This window comes from Narcine bancroftii, chromosome 3, assembly GCF_036971445.1.
Source record: "Narcine bancroftii isolate sNarBan1 chromosome 3, sNarBan1.hap1, whole genome shotgun sequence".
In the NCBI taxonomy this organism is placed as follows: Eukaryota; Metazoa; Chordata; class Chondrichthyes; order Torpediniformes; family Narcinidae; genus Narcine; species Narcine bancroftii.
In genome coordinates this window covers 346,092,484-346,115,200 of record NC_091471.1, presented here as the reverse complement: position 1 = coordinate 346,115,200, position 22,717 = coordinate 346,092,484, and positions in this window count along the sequence as shown.

The following is a 22,717-nucleotide window of genomic DNA, read 5'->3' as shown; positions in this document are numbered from 1 at the left end:
TCCAACTCTCATTTGAACTGGAATATATGTGAGAGTGACACAAACAAATGGAAATAGAGTATGAAAAAATCAGAAAGAATGAACATCTGACTTTTTAAACCTGTTTTAAATCTGTCGTGTTCCAAGATGCTTGATTCTGATTTCCTGAACATGGTGGCTTCGCAGTCAGATGCTTTCTCAAGAAAAGTGATTGTGAATGTAATATCTTCAAAGTGAGTCAACCTTTTAACTCCAACTGGTCTCCAATTAGCATCAGAAAAACGTAGATTTTTACAAAAGGTCAAGAAATAATATATGATGGTTAAATTCAAAGAAATAAAAATAGATTTAAATTCTGGATAAGGTCATTTGATAATTATTGAATCATTTAGCCACATCATCGATGGACCTTTCAAGCTTCTTCCAAGTTCAAATAATCAACTCTTTGCACTAAATGTGCACCTCAAGCTGTTCTGACTTTGCAGCTGTTTTAAATTAAAAGGCACAGTGTAAATAGTGCCAATTAATTTCCTCTGAAGTCTGATCAGGGTAAAACCTTTGGCTTCTGCTAATGCAATGACTTTGAAGGAAGTTGCTTTGAAAAAAGCGTGCATGCAAATAGCCACTGGCCTCCAGTTTTTGGCTGATATGGTAATGCATGTGTCCCATAGATTGTTTTGTATTGTCCAGTGCAAAGGGCAAAGGTGAGGTAAGTGTTCAAGAGACTGGATTTAGCAGATTCAAATTGAATTTGATTTCTTTGTGTAAACAGGGTGCTCAGTTCCTTGTCCGGGATTTAGGTAATGAAGAACAGAGCTCTCGGATTTGGGTGGCCTGGTAGCTGAAGTGGTTAACTCTTAACTAGAAGGTTGTAAGTTCAGTTCTCAGGGCTACCTGTCAAAGCTGATTAGTTCAGCTCAGCAAGTTTTCTCAGCTCTGAGATAGTGCTCCATGAAGGAAATGAGATGTTCTATCCTTGAAGAATCCAAGCCAGCCACATCTGATTCATCCAAAAATAAGGGTAACAATAGTGGAATTGCTGAACTAACAAGACCTGAATTTCACCTAAGATCATTTTCCACTGTCCTGGAAGCCTCATGATGCATGTATATATATATATATATAGCTTGAACTAACAATGGATTCAAGAAAATCAAGTCATGTGTTCAGTGCCTGATACAACTCTGTTTACCAGCAATTCTTTCCCTGGAAAACTGTCTGAAACTGGACCACGTTGTCACAATCCTGGTATGATTTTTTTTTAAAACACTAAATTAGCTTGGAACTCTTTATATAAAAATAAAACATCCGTTTTCATTTCAGTGCAATTACCCAAAGCAGGCCTGTCTCACTTCATCTGTTGCTGAAGTCTTCATCCATGTCGTAAACTTGAAGTCATCCAAAACTCTGCTCTTCAAGTCCTGACCTAATCAGATCTGGTTAACCCATCACCTATACTTGCTGACCTATTTTGACCCTCTGTTTAAAAAATAACTCAATTTTCTATTATTTTGATTTATTCCTAATTTCTAAATTCCTGGTGGTCATACCTTTGGTTTCTAAGAGTTTAAGCAATGAAATTTTCTCCCTGGGAATTTCTGGGTCAAATAGCACTAGTTTGTTCAATTAACCTGGCAACTACGGTCATGAATTACCTTTATACATCTAATGTATACATCAAATAATGCCCTTTCCTTGAACGTTGCTGAATAAATTAGTTATTCTGAATATGTGACATTGGGCTGTCTGGAAGAGCTAGGCTTTAATAACATTACTCCAGGGTGGACCCAACTCAGGTTAAACACCTTGCTTACTTTCACTTTTTTGGGCCTCCCTCCTCATAGAACCAATCTTGCGCTACATTCCATCTTCTCATTCCCTATGGATCTCATGCAAAGACCCATATTGGCTCCATTTCCCCCAGACTTCCTAAGATCCAAATTTTCCTCCTGATGGTTCCTCCATCTCTCCCTCAAAATTGTTACAAGTCCAGGCAATGCCATCATCTCAGCAGATCAGCACCAACAGACCCCATTCAGGCCTCAATTGAGATACACAAGATCTCAATTTGTAGTCATCCTTCACACCAGCTACTCCAAGCCTTTAATGAGCATTCCAAATATTAGTCCCAACTCTCTCACAGTCCCCAAGACACAGTTCTCATCCTAAATGTCACAGTCTCTGCACTATAAGCATGTGAAGGTGTTTTTGTACTTTTTAAGAGAAGATACAGTACCGTAACAAAACATATAAGCTCCATATGGACAGTGGTGGATTGAACCTGGGTCGCTGATGTAATGTTGCACTGTTATGTTAAAACTACAAATAAACATCGTAGATGCAGCAGACAAATACTCCAAGCACCTTTGAGTTCCTGTCATCTTTTGGGCAAGGATTCTTTGAAATTTCTTCAGTTGAAACCATAACATTAATAAGGATGTTGGGTGGAGTGGGGGGGGGGGAGGGGGTTGGTGGTAACAGTGGTGATCAATCATGATGGCACCTCTTTTATGCATTTGTTCATCTCAATCCAGTCTGTTCAGCACGTGCTGCATATAGCATGGATAATACTTGGGAGGAGCTTGTTCAAGAACTTTGGAGACAACAAGCAGATTGGATATAGGGAGGTAGTTTGAGGACAGGACTGAGGGTGGATTTTTGTGATGGAGAAAGACTATCTAATCGTGACTAGCAGAAGATCTTGAAGAAAAGTTATTTGTGCAACTGTTCAGTAAAAAGAGTCAAAGTGAATCTCACAGATGAGATCTCAGTGAATACACGGGCGGGGTGAGGGGGGGGTGGGGAAAACGACCTGGTAGTATTTCACCTGGTCCAACCAGATCTGGTGTCAAATGGAGGACAAACATACTCACCTGCCACTTTTGAATGTGAGTATAAATCTTCATTAGGTTGAAAATTTGGGATCAGTGGGTTGTTTGAGAATTGAGACTTTGAAACAACAATGTTAAAGTTACTTTCCAGGATCGAGTCGTGGTACCCACTTTTGTTTCTGTACTGGACTGTCAGGTAATAAACATACTCAGTAGTCCACATTATTTATACAACCTCACCTGCACTCTATGGCTTGTCTTCGCGGACGAATATTTATGGAGGGGTAATGTCCACTTCAGCTGCAGGCTCGTTGGTGGCTGACTAGTCCGATGTGGGACAGGCAGACACGGTTGCAGCGGTTGCGAGGGAAAATTGGTGGGTTGGGGTTGGGTGTTGGGTTTTTCCTCCTTTGTCTTTTGTCAGTGAGGTGGGCTCTGCGGTCTTCTTCAAAGGAGGTTGCTACCCGCCGAACTGTGAGGCGCCAAGATGCACGGTTTGAGGCGATATCAGCCCACTGGCGGTGGTCATTTCCACTTGTATTAACATTACAAATGACTATCAGAAATGTATATCATGTCTTAGATATGACATTAAAATAATGTGAGCAGTAGTTTGACAAGTAAAATGAATATGCCTTCCGACACTGATGGAAAGGAATACTGAATTAGTAATACATTACTTTGGATAAATGTCTCAGCTGGGAGAATGTTTCTCTAAGGAAGTTACGAATCAGTTGATTTTGCCACTTCAGGAATACTGCAGGTCCTGAATGTTTTCCTTGATTACTATGGTTAATGTTAGGTCCTCCTCCTGATTAAAATAACATATTTCAAGAGTATGCTGGTGGCAATCAAGAGAAAAGTCCTTGCTATTTCTTGCACTTGATCTTTATAGAAAATTGCTCTGGTTGAAAGAACAATGGAGAAAGGTCACAAGGTTAAAGGAACCAGGAGTTGTGTGGAAGTTCAGTCATGGGTGTTCAGTAAGTTTACAAAGACCATCGAACACTACCACACAGACCTTTCAGCCCACATTGTTGTGGTTCCCAATGGAAACCTTCTCCACAGCAACCTAATTTTTTCCGACCTTACATACATTATCTTTTTTTTACATCCATATAACCTGTCTAAGAATTTTAAATGTCCCTATTGTACCATCCTCCACACCTCTGGCAGTGCATTTCAGGCTCCTTCCATTCTCATTGTAAAAAGTAAAAATTATAATAATGATATCCATCATTTAAGATTGTGGCCAAGCATATTAACTGTGAATTCATTCTGATTGAAGAAAAAGATTGACATTTTAGAAGGGTTTATAGACATTTCCAATGAATTACATTGTGAATCCTTCTGCTAACATGAATCAGCATTGAGGTTTTTCCATTAATTGGTGGAGTTTCTGTCATTGAACTCCAAACTCAAATATTGATTTGTGAAGAAGAATTCTTATTTGCTGGACATGGTGAAAGGATGCTTTTGTTGCAGATACTTATTTCTCTGAATATCTTTAATATCCAATATCAAAAGGTGTATCTATGGGTCATACTTTGCACAACGTTCTACATTTGCATTCACAAGGTAGCCAAATTAGACTCCAGCCCATTTTTAATGCCTGCCACTATTTCATAAAACCCACTTGCACTGGCCATTTGAGAAGTGCCAGTTGCCTTTTTGTACCACCAGCCCTACTTGTATATGTTGTCAAGAAATGGTAAGGATAGTTTTAGCTCCATGTGTCCATCTTAGAAATGCATTATTTACAAATTTATTGTCAGAGAACATCTATGAAATCTCATACAACACTGAGATTAATTTTCCTGTGAGCCAGGCAGAATTTCTACTTAACAGTAACAGTAAATTGCACTCAAGAAGAAAGATATATACGTACAAAAGAGCGAAATGCAATGAAAGGGTGTAAACAAACTGACTGCAAATACAGAAATATAAATAATAACAAATAATAGCAAAATAAGAGCCTCTGAGGCTGATTTTTAGGAGTTTAATGGTTGAGGGGTAACAACTGTACCTGAACCTGATGGGACGAGGCATCTATACCTCTTTCCTGATGACAGCAGTGAGAAACGAGTATGTCCTGGATGGTGTGATCCTTGATGATTGCTGCTGCTCTCTGACAGCAGTGTTCCACATAGTTATTCTTAATGGTGGAATAGTTTTTCTTGTGATATACTGCCCACTAACTTTTGCAAGGCTTTCTATGTCATACCAAACCTCCGCAAACTCCTGAAAAACTATAGGCGTGCACCATTCAGCCAACTTTTCAATCTCCCTTCTCTATGTATGGCGATTCATCACCACTTTTTATATAGCCCACTATGGTGGTATCAGGTGCAAGTTTGTCAATGGTGTTGTTGTATCGAGCCACACAGTCATAGGCAATATAAAAAAGTAAAGCAGGAAGCTAAGTATACAACCCTGTGGTACTCCATTACTGATGGGATATGGAGATGAGGAGATCCAGGATCCAATTACACAGTAAGGCACTAACGGTTTCCTGATTGTATCAGAAGTTTGGATCTGGAGCTTGGGCTGGCTACACAGGCTACAGAAGTACTGCAGGTGAATCCATGGACACCCAGTGAATAAATGGACTCTCTTTTGCTTCTCTTCATCTCATAATGTAAGGGACACCAGGCAATTCGAAAGGTGACCCTTTATCTGCCTTACGGCAGGCAAAAGTAAAAGTATATCATGTCTGTGACATTCATAATGTTTTATTATGTGACAATAAAAACAACTTAGAAGCTTGAGCCTCAGGACTGGAGTTTTGAGAGGATGATGATGTTGGATGCTGATTTTAGTCAATAAAGAGCATTCAGGGTTTTGTGTGGAAGCAGTGAGATGGCATCTCTCATTCACCTATTGCTGAGGTAGGAAAATTGGAACAGATTCATGTCAACACTTATGATATGCTTCAACACCAGCCTCTCAAAACAGCTCAGTAAAAGGGTGTGGATTCATTTCATTTCAATTCTTTGGTACCCACCCATTTCTGGATTTTATCCCATTTAACCACTATGGTTTTTTTTCAGATTGTGCTGAGGATTTAAAGTTATGTTTAACACTTGAGTTACCTTAAGATTGATTGGAATTGTGCAGTTGATTTAGCCATCAGAATAAATACTCTTCAGTGCTCAACTAAACTACCAGCTGGTGACGTTCAGAAACAATGGTCACCAGTAGAACTTGCACAATTTTGAATATTTAGCTAGAGTGGGTCAGCCTTGAACAGAAACCACTCACAGGGGAGTGGATGAGCTTAGAACCTCATTATCCCCCCCCAATAATTCTGAGGAGTATTTCTATTTGCTACTAATGGCTGGAGCATGTTGGATGGATATTCTACCTCAAAACAGTCTGATGTCCCATGGAATCCTCACCTGCACATCAAAAATTCTCCCAATATCCTGGATACCTGAAGTAAAACACGAAAAATCTGTAGGCGCCGTGGTTGAAGTCAAAACACCCAATGTTGGAGAAACTAAGGAGGTCACAGTCCTTTCTATAGCAAAGGTAAAATTACATAACTGAGGTTTCAGGGTTGATCCCTTCACCAAGGTACGATCGTAGAGCTTGAAAGCAGCAGGATTACGGATGGGGAGCAGGGAGAGAGAATCCCACAGCACTACTTTTGGAAAGGAGAACTTCTTTAGGGTAGGCATCCCTCGAAGAGATTTCACAGAGTTGAGCAGCAGTCAGAAATAAAACACGAAAATCTGGTGGTTGAAATAAAAACACAAAATTCTGAAGAAACTCAGCAGGTCAAATAGTGTCCTTTATATAGCAAAGGTAAAAATACAGAACTGACGCTTTAGCCTGAAACGTCAGTTCTGTATTTTTACCATTGCTATATAAAGGACACTGTTTGACCTGCTGAGTTTCTCCTGGATACCTGTTGCAGTAAAAAGACCTAGAGCCCAAACAAAACAGAAAGTAATCCAATGTCACTTTTGGCTTGCATTTATTTCACTTATGCTGGGCAGTGTGGCATAGAGGCAGGTATAAATTTTAATCTTTATTCTTCCATTAATTAGCCTGCAACTCAAATTGTTGAAATGAAAGATATTTTGACATTAAAATCAAGTTTTACATTTTTAATTTAATTTGGAGATACACCACGGTTGCAAGTCCTTCCAGTCCTCTAGTCTGCGCTGCCCAAATACACCCACGTGACCAATTAACCTACTAACCTCATACATCTTTGGAAAGGGGGAAGAAACCAGAGGACCCAGAGGAATCCTGCGCAACACAGGGAGAATGTACAAACTCCTTAAACACAGCGCCATTTATATACCAGTTTGTGTGAAATTCCATGGGAGTTCAATGCCACAATTATAAAATGTGAGCACAAAATGGTCACCTTAATTCATGGGAATGCAAGAATTAATCATATTGACCATTACTTACAATCCCCGATCTTGAGGATCTTTAAATTTAGACCCTGAGATTGACTTACCCTTCTCTATCTGACTAAATCACCATGACTTAATCCTTCATTTATATAGAACATGATAGGAATTATGTCAGGTCACAGAACTACAGGTTTGGCCAGATGTGAAACATTGCTTTGTATTAAACCACACTGTGTCATTTGTCTCTGTTTTACTATTTCACTGTTTTGGCTGATATTCATTACTGGTGCCAGGAACCTGACCAGATCATTCAACAAAGTTTCTAGTCAAGGTCTTCAGTTACATTTGACATGTTTTATTATGAGATGGTTGGAGACTCTAAAATCTAATTTGGAAAAAAATTCAATTGACTCTTGTTTTTTTTTCCCCAAAGAGGCCCACTTCCAGAGAGAAATCAGTCCAGATTTGGGTCAATTCTATTTCCTATTCTTCTGTGATATTGGCATTTGGAGTAATATTTTTGCAATTTGAAATGGATGTATGGCTATTTTCCTCCATGTCTTCATACATGCATAGAATTAGTTATCTCACTGCCTACGAATCTCATTCTTCTTAAATTGTGTTTGTCCTAAGGCTTGCTGCTAATCCAGTGGTTCTCAACTTTTTTTCTTTCCACTCACATATTCCCTCTGCCAGAGGTGCTCTGTAAGGGATTGTTTAAGGTGGAAAGGAAAAGTTTGAAAACCACTGTTTTAATTGTACCTTATTGACTCATTATGTGCACGGTTTCAGAACTCCAAAGGAAATGGGCCAATGACAATTTTTCTCAAGCAAAATATTTCAGCAACAATTGGGTCTAGAGCAGTGATTCTCTACCTTCCCTTCCCACTCACATACAATCTTAAACAATCTCTTACTAATCACAGAGCACTTATGACATAGGGATTATTTAAAGTGGGATGTGAGTGGAAGGAAAAAGTTTGAGAACCACTGGGCTAATCCATTATCAAACTGCACTCTGGTAAATGTAAATGATGTTCAGAGTAGAAATTACCATGTGAGGCCTGACTGGAATTTTGTGTGGCCACTTCCAAAATTTGCTAATTATTTTGGGTTTAATAATTTGGAAAAGAGAACCAAGGTCTTCCCACAAAATGTTGCAAATTTTGGCGGGTGTGTACTGTGAAAAAGAAAAAAAATATGATGGCAACCCTCTGCAGGGCAGAGTCTGTGGGGAAAGAAACAGAGTTAAAGTCTATCAAACTTTAAGTTGATAGTTTTTCATTAGACCTAGGAAAATCAAGGAAGTAGGGTATGTTCTAAACTGCTGGCAAATGGAAGGGAGATATAGGGCTGACTGGTGGGGAAGGGGAAATGTCTGTGATTGGACGGAGACGGGACGAGTGATGCGAATTGTGCATCCTCAGAGAGAAGGCGGCGGATTTTTTTACTAATGGTTCATCTGTCTGTTAGAGATGTAAACAAAGGAATATCAATGGGGTCAAAAATGTATTGGTGATGTGAAATTTAGAAGACTAGAGTTGCTAGAAATCTGAAATAAATGAGAATGCTAGAAGCACTCAATAGATCAGGCTGCATCTGTGAAGAAGACTAACCAGATTAACATGACAAGATGATGAATTTTCATCAGACTGACCACTTTTGACACAAAGTAAAAACATGATGCCGGACAAACTCAGCAAGTCAAACAGTGTACTTTATATAGCAAACATAAAAATACATAGCCAGCATTTTGGCTTTGAGGTTTTCATCTAGGTAGGAGCAAAATGTAGACACGAGCCTGAATAAAATGGTGGGGTGGAGGAGCACAGGATGGAGGTAATAGTGGATAAGGGAGGGAGGGCATAAAGAAAACAAGGAGGGTGATGGCTCTGTAAATGGAGAGGAGGGAATAAGGGAAGAGAGGGAGAACGGGGAATGGTCTAGCAGAAACCAGAGAAATTGATGTTGATGCTATCTGGTTGGAGAGGGTCCAGATGGAATATTAGGTGTTGCTCTTCCAGTTTACGGGTGACCTTGGTTTGGCAATGCATGAGGCAATCTCTCTCATTCCATTCTCCTTCCATGTGGGAATCTCTCTCTCTCTGGTCCCCATCTGTACCTGAAATAGTCCTGACAAAAACATTACAGACATCTGATTTTGAGTTTAAAGTAGTGACCCTATCCTCCTTTGGTTTCTTTATTGATAAGCATTCGACTTGTTGATGAAGAAATGGAAGTGAGTTGTTGCTTCACCTGGAATGATTATTCAAGTCTGTGAATGGTGGCAAGGGATGAGGTTAAAAGGGAGGGCTGCTCATGCATGGCAGGGAGGAGGGGACTGTGTGTCGATGGAGACAGGGGAGTGAACCTGAAAGCAGCGGTGGGAACAGTCAACTTTGAATGTAGAAAGGAGAAGAAAGATGAATGTCAAAGGCTGAAATTATGAAGGATGATCCATTGAATCTACAGGCTGGTGAAGATGAAAGGAACCGTATCCATGGAAGGATAGATTATCGTCAATTCGATCAGAGAAGAAATCAGTATTGAGGAAAATGGAAGAAATCCTTGAAACACTAATCTAGAATGTATGAATGTGGGAATAGCCACAGCAGAGTCAAAGAAAATGGAAGAATGAAAGGGAGGTTTTGGCAGTGGGAGGAGCTATGTGGTTCTAATGGAAACAGTAAATGTTTTCCTGAGGGAGAGGTCCAGAAAGGAAGGAGCCTGAGCTGAAATAAAAAGAGTAGGATGGAAAATGGCAACAACAATGATGAAACTTTGAAGCACTGTAGAGAGCAATGTTGGGGAATCAAGTGATTGGAGGATCACATGGGGCCCATGTCCATTTCATGTGATAAATGTTTATTATATATGTTTTTTTTTTCTTTTGAAGATGTATTGCATCTTTCTAGAGAATTACTTTACTCTGCACTTGGTGATAAAGTTCAAGTGACTGACCTACCAAACCTTAATTCTATCAATGCTTCCAATGGAGTCATGTTCCAGCTCTCTATAACTTTGAAGGTAGTTGCATAAGAAAGCTCGTCAGCACTTCTACTTCCTCAGGTGCAGAGGTTTGGTATGTCATTGGAAACCTTGGAAAACCTCTGCCGATGTGCTGACAGGTTGCTTCATGGCCTGATATGGGGACCCCAGTACTTCTGGGTGAAAAATCCTGCAAGAACAAAACAGGAAATACTCTCCCCACCATCAAGAATATCTGCATGGAGCGTTGTAATCAGAGAGCAGCAGCAATCATCAAGGATCCACAGCACCCAGGACCTGCTCTGTTCTCGCTGCAGCCATCAGGAAGGAGGTATAGGCCCCACAGGATTCATATCGCCAGGTTTAGGAATAGTTGTGACCCATCAACCATCAGATTCCTGAACAACAGACTCAATCAGAAACTCATTTAAGGACTCGTATGTTCATTATTTATTACTGTATATTTATTCCTACATCTACATGTGCACATCTCGAGTACTTCAACGTTAGGGGTGTAAGCGCTCCAATGGATGTTGAGGATGGAGCGGAGACAACGCTGGTGGAAGCGTTCTAGGAGCCGTAGGTGCTGCCGGTAGATGACCCATGATTCGGAGCCGAACAGGAGTGTGGGTATGACAACGGCTCTGTATACGCTTATCTTTGTGAGGTTTTTCAGTTGGTTGTTTTTCCAGACTCTTTTGTGTAGTCTTCCAAAGGCGCTATTTGCCTTGGCGAGTCTGTTGTCTATCTCATTGTCGATCCTTGCATCTGATGAAATGGTGCAGCCGAGATAGGTAAACTGGTTGACCGTTTTGAGTTTTGTGTGCCCGATGGAGATGTGGGGGGGCTGGTAGTCATGGTGGGGAGCTGGCTGATGGAGGACCTCAGTTTTCTTCAGGCTGACTTCCAGGCCAAACATTTTGGCAGTTTCCGCAAAGCAGGACGTCAAGCGCTGAAGAGCTGGCTCTGAATGGGCAACTAAAGCGGCATCATCTGCAAAGAGTAGTTCACGGACAAGTTTCTCTTGTGTCTTGGTGTGAGCTTGCAGGCGCCTCAGATTGAAGAGACTGCCATCCGTGCGGTACCGGATGTAAACAGCGTCTTCATTGTTGGGGTCTTTCATGGATTGGTTCAGCATCATGCTGAAGAAGATTGAAAAGAGGGTTGGTGCGAGAACACAGCCTTGCTTCACGCCATTATTAATGGAGAAGGGTTCAGAGAGCTCATTGCTGTATCTGACCCGACCTTGTTGGTTTTCGTGCAGTTGGATAATCATGTTGAGGAACTTTGGGGGACATCCGATGCGCTCTAGTATTTGCCAAAGCCCTTTCCTGCTCACGGTGTCGAAGGCTTTGGTGAGGTCAACAAAGGTGATGTAGTCACGTCTCCAGAATGGAGGACCATCGCCTTCCCAAGATCCTGTTATATGGCGAGCTCTCCACTGGCCACCGTGACAGAGGTGCACCAAAGAAAAGGTACAAGGACTGCCTAAAGAAATCTCTTGGTGCCTGCCACATTGACCACCGCCAGTGGGCTGATAACGCCTCAAACCGTGCATCTTGGCGCCTCACAGTTTGGCGGGCAGCAACCTCCTTTGAAGAAGACCGCAGAGCCCACCTCACTGACAAAAGGCAAAGGAGGAAAAACCCAACACCCAACCCCAACCAACCAATTTTCCCTTGCAACCGCTGCAATCGTGTCTGCCTGTCCCGCATCGGACTTGTCAGCCACAAACGAGCCTGCAGCTGACGTGGACTTTTTACCCCCTCCATAAATCTTCGTCCGCGAAGCCAAGCCAAAGAAGAAGAAGACATGTGCACAGCTGGTTTGCTTACAGTTCCTGATGAGTACAGTTCACAGTTAGTGGTATAGAAATTACTAAGCCTAGCATGCAAAAAAAGAATCTCAGGATTGTATGTGATATCATGTATGTGCTCTAAAAAGAACTTTGAACTACCTGATCAATGATACGTATAGTCCCAAGGCCCCATTGCTGTTTGTATCCCATTCATGTCTGTGCCACTATAATGGGCAGTCATGAGGGAAAGCCAAAACTTGTACATGGGATGGGGTAGAGCATACTTCCATAGAAGTGCTTTGTTTCTGTCAGAGATGCAAAATATTTACCTTTTTCCACGTACCTCGACTTTACAAACAGTTGGAATTTAAAACTGGCTCCAGCTCACACCCATCTATTGTTAAATTTTCACTGGTCTAGCTTTCCTTATTAGTTTGGATCTCCCAGTAGCCACCCATTTCAATTCTCCATCCTGTTCCCTTGCTGACATCACTGTCCATGCTCTCATGCACTGCCAGAATGAGACCACCCACAAATTGGTAGGACAACGCCTCATCTTCTGACTGGGCACCCTCCAGCCAGATGGAATTAATATGGATTTCTCTGGCTTTTGTTAAACCCCACCCCCCCCAACTCACTTCTTCCCCTCTCACCTTCACCTAGCTCTGTCTCTCCATCCTGTCTCCTTTTGCACAAACATGATAAATTCTTATTATATCTATTTAACACCCTTTGTTGGTCTGGATCACTCCCCCAGCCAGCATTGTCTGAATTCTGAGACTTTCTGAGATTTCCTGCTTCTGGTTTATTTTGCTTATTCTTGAAGAAGAGCTCAGGCCCAAACCATTGGCCATATATCTTTGTCAAATCCTATGGACACTGAAAAGACTGGGTGAGTTCCTCCAGCATTTTGGTGTGTTTTTAACTACAATCATAGCATCTGCTGACTTTCATGTTTCAATTGGCTCTCCTTATTTGTCTGAGTAAGGGCAAATGGTAATGCTACCACACTGCTTGCACCCACTAAGGGAAACCCACTAAGAACTGTGTTCCTGTGTTTCACATGGATTCCTGCTGGGTAATAACAGTGAGAAATATATCCTTGTGCAACACCAATATTATCCAACTGATGCCAGATCTAATGATAGGAATCATGATCCCAATAAAATGCTTCAATTTTGCAATGGGACATCCAGCTGCACTCTCATCAAACACTTCAGGGCTCAATTATTCAGTATGTCTCTGGGTTTGGCTATCATTTCAGTTGGGTACTTGCCCTGCCCATCCCCACTCCATATATGGATATAGTCCAGATTTGCCTCATTTGTTCTCCCATCCATGGTCCATGATGCAGGGCACAGATGTCCCTGTTAGATCCTTCTTTCTGTCACCCCAATGGTTGGCAGTCCAGTTCTGGTGTGACTGTGCCATTCCTTCCAATTGTTCCTTTGCTCTCCCCTACCCCAGGCCACCTGGACTCCCTCAAATGACTGTGCCCTACTCTAACGATCAGGCCATCCAGGCTGAGAATGATTCTAGTTCTGAGTTGAAGGATGAAATGAGACCTGCAGTCTCTACCATGGATGGAGCTGGAAATGAATGATGAGAAAGGGGAGTGAGTAGTTTGTAAGTTGGGGCACTCCTGCCTGTTTAACGGGGACCCTGTGCATGGATTTGAACTTCTTGATACCACTGTGAATGTTCCTTTTCTACCTTGAATAGCCTTAGTCTATAGGATTCACAAGAATTAGTGTTATTTCATTTTTCCTCAAAAGATTTTGAGTACATCCTTGAGCATTCTCCTTTGCCCACCTGGTAATCTCTTCCCATGACATAACTATGAGTACTAACATCTGCTTCAACCATCTGTTGGGTAGGAGAGTGAAAGTGGCCTTGCCCCACAGAGCTGACAGTGTGTAACCAGCATCTTGCTCCTGGGGGCTTTGAGTTAGGAAAAGGTACTGGGTGTTTGTTTTCTATTTCTGCTGATAAATTCTCAGGATTTTGTGGAGACAGGATTGATGGCACCTCTCCAGTTTCCCACGTTGACAGGCATGCATATCTCCAGAGCTACTTGGGAGAAGTGAGCAGAGTTGAAGGAGAAAGTTGATCAATGTGAAAATAAGATCTGCTGAAGGAAGGAGAGTGTGACAGTGGAAGTGGACTGGTTGTTCCCCTGTTCAAGTCAGAAATGAAGGACCCCAGACCATCTTGGTGTGGATGAAGATGTTGAGGAATTGATATAAATGAGCCAAATGGGATCATGAGTCTGAAGAGTGTCAAAGTGGTGAAGGCTATAAAGACTGTAGGTAGGGATAAGGGTAAGGTCATGGCTCAATGGGAGATAGGGGGGGGGGGGGGGGGGAGGGTTCGAAGTCACTTTGCAAAAGAACAACCTCACTGCCCTTGTTTGAGATTAGATGATCATGGTTTTTTTCCCAGTCCAGGTGGATCAAAAATTTTGAAGATAATAGAAAGAGTTCATAGTCAGATTTAAACGTTCATTGTCGAAACAAAATGTACAGAGGTGAAGGCAGAAGGAACTCACTCTGGATGTGACGAGTGTAGTGGTTGAACATTGCTTCTATTTACTCATTCCTTATTTTTTTTAAGTACTGACTGCATAGATAACGTTTAAGCAAACAGTTCAAAGGTCAAGATTGGCATTTTGAATTTTAGATAAGGCCTTGTAAAAACATTCCAAATCTTAATATAACCCATTAGATGAAGTTCATAATGAAAGGAAGGGTAGGCATCATTCAAAAACTGTATTACACTGGCAGAAATATTAATTAACTGATCCAAAATTGTGATCATGCAACTTTTTCCAGGACCAAGAAAGTGCAGTGTAACATCTACATCCCTGAATGATACAGATTTATTCAGTTCAGATTTTCAGTGGTAGAGAAAAAAAATTCCTGGACATTCTGAAAGCAGAACTTTATTGCATGGATTAAAAAGGGTTTTCATGCAAGACCTACAAGGAAAATTCCAAGTTTAGTTTAGTTTTAGTATTTAATGTGGTTTTTTTAAAATCTTCTGGAATCCTTGTGTCATTAAGTTTTATGGCATGACTATTTACATTTATCTAACTTGGTATCTTTGACATTTGTTGACTGTGTGTCAGGAGTGGGAAGGGCATGTCAACGCAGCAGTGTATCATTTCTAGCCCAGCCATCTGAAAACAAACACCCAAAGCAAGTTCCAACTCGTGTGCTTATGGGGACTAGAAAACATATTGAATATTTGGGTAAAGGATTGAAACTAATTCTTGATTTTAACTGCAATTTATTTTCCACACATGCTCCTTTTTCTTCAAAGAGTACGAACCTTTATAAAAATTGTCTTGCTACAGTTCCAAATTAATAATAGATGGGCATGTAAATTGTATGTCTTACTTTTGTTTTAAAGTTTCAAACACTTTTCTCTCCTTTTTCATCAAATTACTGTTATACTGTTCAGCAAATTTAAGAATTAATTCAGGAATTTTGACCAATAATCTCATAGTTCAGAAAGGGATGATGGTGTCTAAACTGGGTGGCACAGCGTTTGTTTTTTCCAACACCATGCCATCTAATTTTGATTTTAACTGGAGGTGATGGCGTTAGTGATATTTCTGGGTGATATTGCATCAGTAATGGAACTGAATCAGGCATTTCCCCTAGTAATCCACTTGAGCTTGCCCTGGTCTTTCTGTGAAATCTGGCTTGCATCTAATAGTCTCACCCATTCACTTAATATAATTTCAACCCACAACAACATAAAATAGTGCTCCAAACTTCACATCATGACTGCCCACTAACAATCTGTGGCCAGCCATGTTACTTTGTTTTTCCTCATCTGAAGGGAAATGGACAAACATAAGAAAAAAAATGACTGGACAACTGACTGCAGAATTCTCAAAATCCAGACAATGTGTTCTGATGAACTGCACGCTGAGATACTCATTCAATAGGTGCCTTCATAATGACACTGCTGGCAGCCCTCCATTATGGGTGTCGCTGACCCCTTAGACTGGGACTGGAACTTTTGAGGAAAGGGTAACTGTGTCCACATGGATCCATCATTTGCCAATTGCTGAATATTTTGACTCCATAGGAGTCAAATCCCACAATGACTTCAGGGGCACTGCATCCTAACTGCACCTTTCTAATGGATAATGCATTCACAGGCTCAGACTTTGCAAGGTTGTTATCAGTGAAGTACAAGGTATTTTGTAGGAAGAGTTTTGGCTACATCTGATGCCTTAACAGCTCTCTGTGTGGAGATCAAGGTTATTTGCCATACGACCTTTTCCACAGACGCAGGAACCTCTGCTGCATCTCCTTCAGTTTTGTTGACAAATAGGTGATAACTCAATGTCCGGGGTCTGTCCGTATTGCTGGCTTTCCATTGTCCCAGCAGTCATCGAGTCCCGGCAGCCATTGAATGCGCTGATAAGGGTTCCCTTTAAAAACCGCAGTATTCCGTTAGCAGTAACATTTCCACACCCTTGATATCCAAGTTGTTTTGGATCACAATGTATTTTACCATGGAGAATGCTATTTGCAAGAAGCATAGATCGCTCCTTCATCCTGAAGGAGTTTGCACTGCCATTTGCACTGCCAAGAGTGAATACCACAATGCTATTACAATGCTGGAGACCCAGTTTTGAATTTGCTGCTAATTGCAAAGAGCTTCTATGCTCTCCCTGTGTCCACATTGGATTTGTTCCAGGTGCTCTGGTCCCAAAGACACATGGATTAGTCAGTTAATTGGTCACATGAGTGATGCAGGCCCTTGGCCCAGAAGATCCTGTTATCTTTAAAATAAAATATTCAGCAATTGGCAAATGATGGATCCATGTGGACACAGTTACCCTTTGCAGTTCTTGCATTTCACCTTCAGTGAGCACAGATACAAGCATCGCGCACAAAAATAAAAGCATGAATGTATGAAAAAACACCATTTATCCCCTCCAGATGAGATTTTGTGGCTTTCAAATCGGATGTGGAGACTTTCTTATGTGCTGCTTGCTGCACAACCCTGTCAATCAAAGACAATAGTTAGAGGAGGAGGAGGACCAAAGGTCCCCGACTGTGAGTGTCATTAGGCAGAAGCTTGGAGGGCAGGAGTGGGAAGAGGAAGAATAAGGCAGTTAGAAAGGGCATTTTCCTATTCAGCATCCCCTCAGCTTCCTCTCCCCGCTGAGCACATTGGCCCCATAGCTTTTCAGGAAGTTACAGAAAGGACAATTTACTTATCGTGTGCAAAATAAAAGTCTCCAAAGGAAACCTGGTGACCTCCAACTTCGCTTGAGAGTGGAGGTGACACAGTGTAAAATGGCAACTGTAGCATATGGCCCAGTATTTTCACTGACATAGAGTCCCTATGCATTGAGTCCTTAATTTTTAAGGAAAATGTCACTCAATATCCATATGCAATCCTTCAGCTCCAGTACATTTATATAAAAACACAATTTAAAAAAAAAACATTCTAGGTGATGCATAGCAAGGTGTACAGCATGGCCAGCCCTACAACTTATCTCGGCAAACTAAGTGCGTTGGCTGCCCAAGGATATATTTCAAATTTACATTTTTAGATTTAAATTTAAACCAGGAAACCGGAGTCCACGGGGAAAGGCCACACAGACACGGGGAGGAGAATGTACAAACTCCTTACAATGTGGGATTCAAAGCCTGGTCCCAATTGCTGGCACCGTAACTGCATCTTGCTAACCATGTTACTCATGATTTCAGTAGCGTGCAGCCTCAAGAGTGCTAGCCCCTTGCGCAGACAGTTAGCTGAGGGGTTCCTGATTGTGAATGAAATTGCTGCCCCACCTTTTAACCCCCTCCATGACTAAGGCCTCTCTACCGGCATTCGGTCGACGAAAAGAACATTAGAAGCAGGAGTAGGCCATGTGGCCCCTTCCAGCCTGCTCTGCCATTCATTTTTGTGGGCTTTTTTGCCCACATCCCTTAATTCCCCTACTTTATCAAGCCAATTCATGCACATGGTAGAGTGCTCTCCCTTTGCATTGAAGCGCTATTTTCTTCCTCCTTGAATGCCATGATGTTTGTTAACCTTTTGGCTACCATGGGAACTGTGACATTAAGAGTTAATATGTAGCTAAATATCAGTTGGACCTGGTCCCAGGGAAAACTGTTCAGGTCTCCAGGCAACATTTTTTTTCCTCTGTATATATTGCCCCACACTGATTGAAATCGGATTTTGACCAAAGCAGTGATTCTTGTTTTCTGTGGGACTTAATTTAGTGCCCATGCTAAAGACAGCATGTTTTGAGTCCTCCAAAAAAATGTGAAATCTAGTTTCTAAACAAGATTGTTATTCTTAACTAAATGCATTTAGCTTTAACTGATACATTTGTCCTAAAGTCAATATAAATTGTGAATTGTCCTTTGAAGGGGGTCATATTGAGGTCTAACCTTATTTATTCACCTACAAGCTGTCAGCCAAACTGCTTTATGGTCTGAAGGAAGCTGAGAGATGACCCAGTGAACATTTAAATAGGTTATGCATTTAAACATTTTACCACATCTGTAAATCACTATAAATGAATAATAAATTGCATATACCGTTCTTGAAGCAGTCACGGGTTTTTTTCTGGCAGATGGTTGGCATTAGATCTTTGCAGAGGGACTTGGATGAAGGCATTTGAGAACACAGGTTAATGATTTAGTATGGTCTTGTTGTGGCAGTAAATGTTGTGTTCAATTGATTTGCCATAAAGATATCACACTCCATCTACAACTATAAGTTCAGGTTTATGGTTTAGCATATTGATTGTTGAAACCCTATTGGCAAACTTACACTGCTATGAAACACACATCATGTAAGTAAAAAGCAACTATAACATTATACTGATGTTATACACTACAATTGAGTTTGTGTTGCCAAGGAGCTACAGCCTACAAGAAGAAACTCTGACATCTGTTATGGAGTCACCCGAACAATTTATTGGCACTTGACACAGAGAAGAAGTGGGATTCATGTGAGCTTTTCCTACATTTTTAAGGCTTACAAAATGTGGAAGTGCCTTTCACACATTCAGTGATGCAGAGAAACTTAAAACATGTTCCAAAGTTCTGTTTGAATTTTCTACTTTTATCCAAAGTGTCACAGATTTCAATGAAGGTACAATTTGGGATTTTCCACTCCACTGTCTATATACACGATCCCAAAAATGAATGATGCAGGCATAATTGCTGTCTAAAGGACATTATTTAGTTCTGAAGTTGTAGTGCTTGAATTTGGAGAAAATTGAGTCGGTCATTTCTCTATTTCATGGTGATCTCATTAGTAGCTAAAGAAACTCAGGGCTGTATGTGATGCCATGTATGTACTCTGACAATAAATCTGAAATCTGAAATTTAAAGTTAATTTCTGCAAGGGTCCATAGTGTCTGCGATTGCAATTGATTTTACCTTTATATCTTATATGTACTCTTCACTTGTGGTCTGTGGCCTTATCTCTGAGATATCTCTTTTCATTGTCATTTTAATGAGACAGGCTCTCAAATCCAAGATAATGAGACAAGATCTCAAATCCTGCTACCATTTTGTCAGCCTCCTGTAGGAGTTCTCTTGAGAGTACTAATGTGGTACGCTAGCTGTTGGAAAATTGATCGGAAGTCAATCCACAGGACCTTAAGAGTGGCAGTGAGGATCACTGGAGTCTCCCTCCCCCCATCAATTAGATCAACCAAGAACATTGTCTGAAGAGGGTGTGCAAAATCATTGGGGATCCCTGCCACACTTCGTCTTTCAGCTGCTCCCATTAGGGAAGAGGACCAGGAGCATCAGAGCCAGCACCACCAGGCTGAGGTACAGCTTCTTCCTACTGGCAGTGAGAATGGAGAATGACCAAAAGAACTGCTCACACTAACCATTTGTACAAAGCAATATTTATTTATTTTGTAGATAATAATATTTGTCCAGCCTATGCATTAATTCCCCAGCCATAGCAATAGAAATTCATCAAACCATTGCAGCTTCGGCACAATTCTGGAAAGTCATTCCAAAGTCAGTCTTAGAAATTGTGGTTGATATGCAGACTCTTAAACTAATGCAAAGAAGTAATCATGAAGAAGGTGGGAAAGACCGAATGACCAGACTGCCAAAGGCTCATGAATCCTTGATGAGTTGCTTCCGGAGCAAACAAGAGGTTGTCACAACTCCCCTATTCCTTTTGTAGGGGAACCAAACTGTATGACTATCACAAAGCTTCTAAAACCCAGGCATGGGTCAATCCAAGTGACTTTTCCTTTGGTCATGGTGTGGTTCAATAATTTCCCTGACAGGGAGAATCAAACAAATTGTCCATCACCACACAGAGTCACTCCAGTACTGCGTTCCTTCAGAAGGCTGCTACTCCATTAATGTTTTTCACTCACATGACTCTGTCCCTGGAAAAAGCATCATATTTCCTCCCTTCAAAGTATCAACTTTTGGCACAGTCTGTACCTGATTGTTGCCACTCCAGTCTCTCCACAGTGGCAATGGTCACCTTATACTAACCCATAAAGTGATAGTCCCTAAATGAAATGGGAGCTCGTACTAGTTATTTGTCTATATATGTGTTACCTCTGGTTGTGTGTCTGCATGTTTTACACTGAGGACCAAAGAACGCTGTTACAACCAGATAATAATAAACTTGACGTATACCATTTGCTTTCACACCAAAGACTTCGGGTTTTCATCACCACTTTACATCACTATGTGAAATGAATTTTAATCTTCCAAAGTGTCTCTTCTTCCAGATGGTTGACAAAACACAAAACTTTGGTCACGAATACAAAGCATGCGAGGATGCGAAGTTCGGTCATGTATTCGAAAAATGTTCATGACACACGTGCAAACATATGGCTATCCTCCCTCCTTTGGCTTCTGTTAACTTGCATCTTTCCAATAGGTTCAGGAAAGTACTCCTGATATTTGTGAAGTTCCAGAAGGAAAGGAAATTATTTCTAAAAAGAGGCATTGAAATGCAAATGTTTAATCTTCATTATCTTTCACTGCATCTCCTTTATCTAGCCTGATTGTCACTTCTTCAAAGAATTCCAATATGTTTGTCAAGCAAGATTTCTCCTTAAGGAAACGATGTTGGCTTTAGCCTATCTTGTCACGTGTCTCTAAGTACTCCATAGCTTCATCCTTGGCAACCGACTCCAATGTCGTCAGGCCAACTGGTCTATAATTTCATTTCTGATGCCTCCCTCCCTTTTTGAATAGTGGGTTGTCATTTGTGTTCTTCCAGTCCTCCTAGAGTAAACCAAAATCTATTGATTCCTGTAAGGTCATGACCAATGCTTCAACAATATGTACTGCTACTTCTATCAGAACTTGAGGGTGCAATCCATCTAGTTTGGGAGACTTCAACCATTCAGCTTTCTGAACACATTCTCCCTTGAAATAATTAACTGCACTCACTTATCTTGCCCTGATACGCTTTGACATTTGGCACACTGCTAATTCCTTCCACAGTGAAGACTGATGCAAAGTACTCGTATATCTCCCTTGCAATCTCCTTGTCTCCCATTGTTACTTTGCCAACATCATTTTCTAGTCGTCCTCTATCTACTCTCACCACTATTTTAATCTTTATATACTTGAAGCTCTTTGTATCCTCTTTGCTAGCTTACTTTCATACTTTATTTTTTTCCCTCATGAATTTTTTTAGTTTCCTTCTGCAAATTTTTTTAAACTTCCCAATCCACTATCTTCCCATTAATTTTTGCTTACTTGCTTGCTCTTTGTTTTGTTTTTACATTGGCTTTGACTTCCTTTGTCAGCTACAGTTGTGACATTTTTCCATTCAAATATTTCTCTTTTTTGATCTGTGTTTATCCTGCATCTTCCTCATTTCTTGCAGAAACTCCATCCATTGCTGCTCAGATGTCTTCCCTACTAGTGCCCCCTTCCAATCTACTTTGACTGTTTCCTCTCTCGTGCCACTGTAAATCCCATTTTTCTACTGAAATACTGACACATCAGACTTTACTTTCTGCTTGTTAATACAATCATATTGTGATCACTGCCCCCAAATGGTTCTTTTACCTTAAGCTCTCTAATCACCTCTGGTGCCTTACATAACACCCAATCCAGTCCAGATGATCCCCTTGTGGGATCATCAACAGGCTGCTCTAAAAACCCATCTTGTAGGCACTCTACGAATTCTCTCTTGCGATCCAGTCCCAATCTGGGTTTTCCCAATCTAATTGAATGTTTAATTCCCCCATGACTACCATAACATTGCCCTTCTTACACACCTTTTCTATTTGATGTTGTAATTTGTTGCCAACATCCCTCCTGTTTGGAGGTACCTGTATGTATATAATTGGCAACAGTATCTTTTTACCCTTGCCATTTTTTAACCCATCTCATAATGATTTTATATCTTCTGATTCTATATCACCTCTTTCTAATGATTTAATGTTATTCCTTACCAACAGAGCTACACCTGCCTATCCTTTTGATACATTGTATATCCTTGGATAACAAGACCCAATGACATCCATCTTTTCGCCCTGACTCTATGATAGCCACAGCACTTTACTTGCCAATCTGTAGATATCTTGTATCTCATGCTGCATGCATTTAAATACAAAATCTTTAGCCCTGTATTTGTTACTATTTTTGCCTCTGTGTCCATGTTGTACTGGAACTTATTGCAATGGGTGCAATTTTCCTTTATCTGTCTGTTCCACACAAACTCCCACACTTGTGTGTCAACCACCTCTTCCTTTACCT